The sequence below is a fragment of the Nematolebias whitei genome, chromosome 21 (assembly GCF_014905685.2).
Source record: "Nematolebias whitei isolate Nwh7 chromosome 21, NemWhi1, whole genome shotgun sequence".
NCBI classification, from domain to species: domain Eukaryota; kingdom Metazoa; phylum Chordata; class Actinopteri; order Cyprinodontiformes; family Rivulidae; genus Nematolebias; species Nematolebias whitei.
In genome coordinates, this window is record NC_056518.1 from 17,291,967 (window position 1) to 17,297,870 (window position 5,904).

Genomic DNA, 5,904 nt, shown 5'->3' on the forward strand with positions numbered 1-5,904 from the left:
TGTTAGAGATGAAAGACTGAGAGAAGTCATTGCACATAGGGAGGAGAGAAAGGCTGCCTTCTCTGCCCCAGGAGAAGCTCCCTGTTCAACCTGAGTCAGTGCTGAATCAGGTGCTTGGTAGTAATGCATAGATCCTAATGAGAAGATGTGCCCATTTGTCTTCTGCTTTGTCTGTCCCTGGTCCTCTCTGCTACACAGCGCTGCTGCCTCAGCAGCAGTCAGAGGAGCAGGCGGACGTATGAAGCAGAAACCTGCCTGAGATCACCCGCACAAGTCCACATCAAGCTATAAGTGAAGCTATGAGATCACATTCCAGGTTCCCACAGGAATTTAAGGCCTCAACCATGTGAGATTTTTACTTATGTTTGTTTAAAAAAAAATACAGTACCATACTTTCCTGAACTTCCTTAAAGTTGCTAACAAACATCTCCTTTAGACATACAAGTCTAATCAAAATCAAAGCGTTCTCTGTGAAATGTAATCTACACATATAATAATAAACTAAAGCCAAGATGCTTTGTGGTTCCACTTTTAATTCCATTAAATATCATTTAATAAAAAAACAGACTTGCCTGTGCTTCCCTGAAGAGCTGTGAGTTCGATCAGCGCCACTTCGTAGAACATCTTTTCAGCTTGGATGAACTGGAGGGCCTTCCCATCTGTTTATATAGGTGAAGGATCGGGCTCAGTTGTCAGCAGGATTAGTCAGTTGTGGAGGATAAAAACAGCCGTCACGTTTCTTTTCCTTTCTTTTTCAGTCCCACTTTAGAACGGCCCTTCAGGCCAAACAGAGTTTGGAGTAATGCAAAGCACCATTGTTGATCTGGAAGTCAGGACTTTGCAGTGCTGATATTAGACTTACAACACGTGTGTATTGCTTGCTTTTGGTTTATAAGTCACTAAACCTCACAACTTACTGGATATATAATTAATTTCTTCTCAGTCTGAGCATATTTGTATTTCCAATCTTTTCAAATTCCTTTGAAAAATCTAAAGCAGACTTTTGTTTCTATGAAAAGGACTTTATTTTTAAAGCCTCCTAAAATAACTCACTTTAAAAAAAAGCACGCTGAGCTCTAAGAGCTCTTGTCATTGTAAAAAGACACCATTGATGCTTGTCAGGTGAGCTTAATGACCAATGGGACGATGAGTGCTTAAAATAAACACAGCAGTCGCTGTTGAAATGTCCTACTTAACATCAGTTTCTCATGAGCAATGTTTCCATCACAGACTTGTAGTCACTTCAGTGACCCCTAAACCAAACTATGCACCTATGACAAAAGTCACTAAGGTAGAAAATAGGTTTTTATCAATGAAAAACATGAAAAAAACTTTAAATTTTAAAGGTAAACCAGCATAAATAGTTTCAGAAAGGAAGCAAACTCAAAGAGAAAGTTAAAAAGAAAACCATCATCAGTAGTGTTTAGTAAGAAAACAGTTTTTTTGTTTGTATGTATTGCTTTAATATTTCCAACACGCCTCAGTTTCTATTTCAGGGTGATTTGAACCACAGCTATTACCTGTCCCAGCTCCGAGGAGCCACCTGGCAGCTGGGGACGGGACAAACGTGAGGCGGACCATCTGCGAGGGGGAATTAGGGGGGCAGCCATCAACAAAGGTCAGAGCACGTTTGTTACCTGCTATTTTTAACTCGCCTGAATCACAACAACGCCACGACAGGAATCCTCCAGCAGTCCTCTCCGCTGGAGAACAACATGCCAAAAGAGCCTGAAGCACAGTTAAAAAAATAAACAAGTATTGAGGTACACAAACCTCTTGCAGAAACATGAACTAAAGGTCTATAATTCCTTGAAAGTATACACGTTGCTTGATTTTCAGACCACTCATGTAAGAAATAGAGTTGTGACAGTTTAGGTCAAACCTTTAAAATTAGCGTTGTGGAGATTTAATGCAGTACTGTGCGGTATTACACTCTGAGTACGTGTTGTTAATGACTCTCAGCTACTACCACCACAACAAATTTTAGTTCAACATCTGTACATTTGATTGGGTTGTAGCCATTTTTGTGTGGGCTAGTGTTGATCAGTCAATAACTTTCTACAAGTTTCATCAAAGCTTGTCCAGTGGTTCATGAGATATTTTGTTAACAGGCTAACACTCACATATACAGATTTGGACAAAAACAGCAATCACGTAATCAAAAAGTAAAGTGATACTACTACAGTAGTCCCTCGATACTTCACGGTTCGACTTTCACGGACACACTCTTTCGCAGGTTTTCAGCATAAGATTGTACATGACACATGATTGGCGATGGGGAAAGACCACCCCCACCCCTTCCTTTCTCTTTCTGAGGCCGTTTGTCACAGGAGAGCAGACATGTGACAGACAGACTCAAAAGAAGAAAGGAGGGGTGGGGTCTGTCTTTCCCCATTGCTACTTCTCAGGGAGCAGGGATGAACAGATCAGATGAAAAAAATTATTGGAGAAAATGGTTAGGTGGAAATATAAGAGTGAATAAGTAAAAAAAAAGAGAGTGGCTGAGCGCAGCTCACTCAGGTATAAAACAGACACCCCCCCCCCCACCCCACGCCTCCTTTCTCTTTCTGAGACTGTCACAGCAGAGCAGAGACACACAAAAGGCGGGCACACAACAGACAGCCTCGGAAAAAGAAAGGAGGAGGTGGTCTGTCTTATACCTGAGTGAGCCGCATGAGTGGCATGAATTGTTTATTTAAAATCATCAAGCGTGACCCGAACAGAGTCTTTAGTCCCCCTCGGCGATCACTGAGCGGGCCAGGCCACCAGGAAATCTCCCGGTGCTCCCAATGGCCAGTCCAATTGGCTCAGTAATCATAGCATCTGTCCGTCTGCTCTCTTTCACTGTGCTCTTTTAGCGTGTTTAAAGAGTTTAGAATATTGTTAAGAACATTGCAAGAGTGTGGGAAGGGTTTGTAAAGCCTTAACATATATAAATACTAAAATAAATATAATGTCCATACTTCGCAGATCTTCACCCATCGCCGGAGTGTCTGGAACGTAAGTGAGGGTCTACTCTATATCAGTTCATTTAGATATTTTGTTATTGCATACCCACCTAATAATATATATAAATATAATATGAGACTACAGATATTTAAGACATTTTGCATTCTTTTGTGATTACAGTCGTTAAAAGGAAGTCAATTTTATTTCAAAGAATCTTATATCAGCAGCCAAAAGAGCTTTTAGCTATGGATAAAGGTGACTCAAGGATGCTGTCAGCTCTGAAAACAACACATCAAACCTTAAGGGACCATCATCACTGTCAACTTTTAGCTATTTCAGCTAAAATATTCTGACTGAAACGACATCCGACGTGCGCTGAATATGTACAATTTTAGCTTTTGTTTCCAATTATGGTCTTGATGTGACCTATAAAAAAACTTGCTGCCATCTCTGCTCTTGTAAAATGTTTGTGCGACACTCCAAAGTTCCCACATTCTGTTGCCACTTTGAGCAGACTGACTTCAACCTTTCTCCCCAGAGGGTGGACTGTTGCAACATGACTAAACAACTGAAAGACCCGATAACAGCTAAAAAAACAAACACAAGTTTTGTGACTTTTTACACACTCATCGCTTCAACAACTCCAAACATTTATTATAGTATTAACTGTGTCATATTCCCCCTGTGTTATGGTTGTGTTTAATAATTTTCACACCATAAGAACAAATCTATTATACGTAAAACGCCCTGATTTGATCCAACACTACTCATTTTTTCAATGATCTTCATAACTCTGTGGAACACAACAAAACACTCTGTCATACCTCAACATAGACTACCGTGGCTGCAGATGGACCGGAGCTCCACAAATCAACCTATTTTGAAAAATGGACAGCTTGAGGTGGAGCTTCGCTGAAGTGGATAACCTGAGCTGGCCGGTCTAAGTGCTGGAGTGTCTCAGTAACAAGGACAGGAGCTGCGGGTGGAAATATATCCTGAAACACAAAACCTTTCTATTATCTCTTTGTCCTGTCAGGCTATGGTTTATAGTGGCAGTGAAGTGGGGATACATGGGCTCCTCAGTGCAGATACAGGTTAATTAGTGCTCTCTCGCTCTGCTGTACAGAGATAAGAGCTCACAAATCCTCTTAAGAGACTTCACAGTGAAACACAAAACATATGGCATCACGGGACAAACGTGTTATTGTGACTCAGAGGCATGTACTCGTGCCCCTTTTGTTTACATTGATGTCTATTTATGGTCAACATCCTCTTTTGTGCTGGAATCTGCTACGCCTGCTTCCCTTAAATGTTTACCTCACAGGGCCGTAGTTTTATAGTTAGCCACTTGCTAGGATTTTTTTGTGTGAATGCAGATTCAGCATTTATGCTACTGTTTTTATTTTTGTTTGAGTGTCTTGCAATCCGAGTATTTCTGCATACTTTGTGCTATTTGAGCAAACCTTCAAATTGTTTGGCTCATTCAGGAGATGGGTTCAGGACTTGTGGTTTTTGCAACTTTGATACTTTTTACAATATTTACGTGTATTTCCAAACATTTTCCCCATAGAAATACATTAGCATCATTTGTTTAGAAAAAAAGCTATTTTTGGATGCTCTATTTTTGTCATCTGTTATTACTTTTAGCTATTTTTCTGCAACTTTTAGCTAGCAATTTGCCAAGTTTTAGCTAGTTTTACAACATTAACTTTTAACTAGCTTTTTGCTGCTGTTATCTATTATTTTGCTACATTTAGTTAACCTTTTGCTACTTTCAGCTTGGTTGCATTTTTGTTCAGAACTTTTGTAAATTCTGTTGCATTTACCTTTAAGCTGTCATTAAAGTGCATCTGTTTTTAGCCAGTGTTTTGCTCCTTTTAGCTTTTAGTTAATAGCCTGCTTCCATTATTTTTCTGCAATTTCAGCACCATCATTCAGCTTTCAACATTCACATTGCATTCTTGCAGAAAATGCAATTGTTCTATTTTTTTTCTTCTTCTAAATTTTCAAGCAAAGGATACAGTTCTTTTCAGTGATGAAGAGCTCAGCAATCTGCAACAAACAGAAAAGAAAACAAACAAACAAGCAGACATGATTAATAATTTCCAACATGACCCTGGGGTTAGTGTGTGCATGGTGTCAGGAGCTGTTAAAACACAACACTGCTCTGACTGCAGCACCAAAGGTCTGGTCAACATCATTCTGCATGTTATAAAGTTCTGGAGCAAAGGCAATATTTTGACATCTGGCACATTCTTTCATGCACTACTAGAGGGAATTAAAAGTGTTACTCTACCATGGGAGGTTGTTGTAAAGCATCTCAGTGTGTAAAAGTTTGCCTCGTGGTGGCAAAACCAAAACTTTTCTAAATGAGCCAGATCCAATCAGTATTAGTCTGTGTCCAACACCCCATTTAGCAGAAAGTACAACTTGAGTCCTGGTGGGATGAAAGTCGACTTCCAGTGTCAACACTGAAGCTCATGATGGACTGTGCTGTCAGAGCTGACAATGGTGTTAGACATATCAAGGTTAAATGTGTCCTCTGTGCTGTCAAGTGTGATAACACTCAGATGAAATGATGCAAACGTGTCTGCAGATGTGCAAATACACAAAACTGCAAACGTTTTAGACTCAAAAAAGAAAATAGGCAGATATTTGGGTGTGGATGTGCTCCCAGCTTCTGACTCACCTGATGTAGGCAGTTGGGCAGAGAGGTGAAGCTCTGCACATGGGTCAGTCCCAGAAGGCAGCTGAGGAAGCAGTGGAGGGCGGCCTGGTACTCCCCCTGCTGCTGGAGCTGCTGTCCCAGCTCAAACAGGCCCTCCCTCCCCCCGTTCAGCATCCCCAGTCCCAGCCAGAGTCAACGCTGCCTCCCATCAGAGCTCCACTGGCCGAGGACGAAGGTTCCCCTCCTCACTGCTCCACTGAGGCACCACAGGTAGAAAAGGAAGTCAC

At 41.0% G+C, this 5,904-nt stretch overlaps 1 long non-coding RNA gene across 1 annotated transcript; it reads right to left on the reverse strand.

The window, feature by feature from the left end:
* Positions 1-579: 579 nt before the first annotated feature.
* On the reverse strand, positions 580-5,700 carry LOC119427434. The gene is made up of 3 exons (XR_005187654.1): positions 5,639-5,700; positions 4,971-5,001; positions 580-659 (listed from the first exon to the last, which is right to left on the reverse strand). It is a non-coding gene; the product is annotated as an uncharacterized LOC119427434 (long non-coding RNA).
* Between the last annotated feature and the right edge of the window lie 204 nt (positions 5,701-5,904).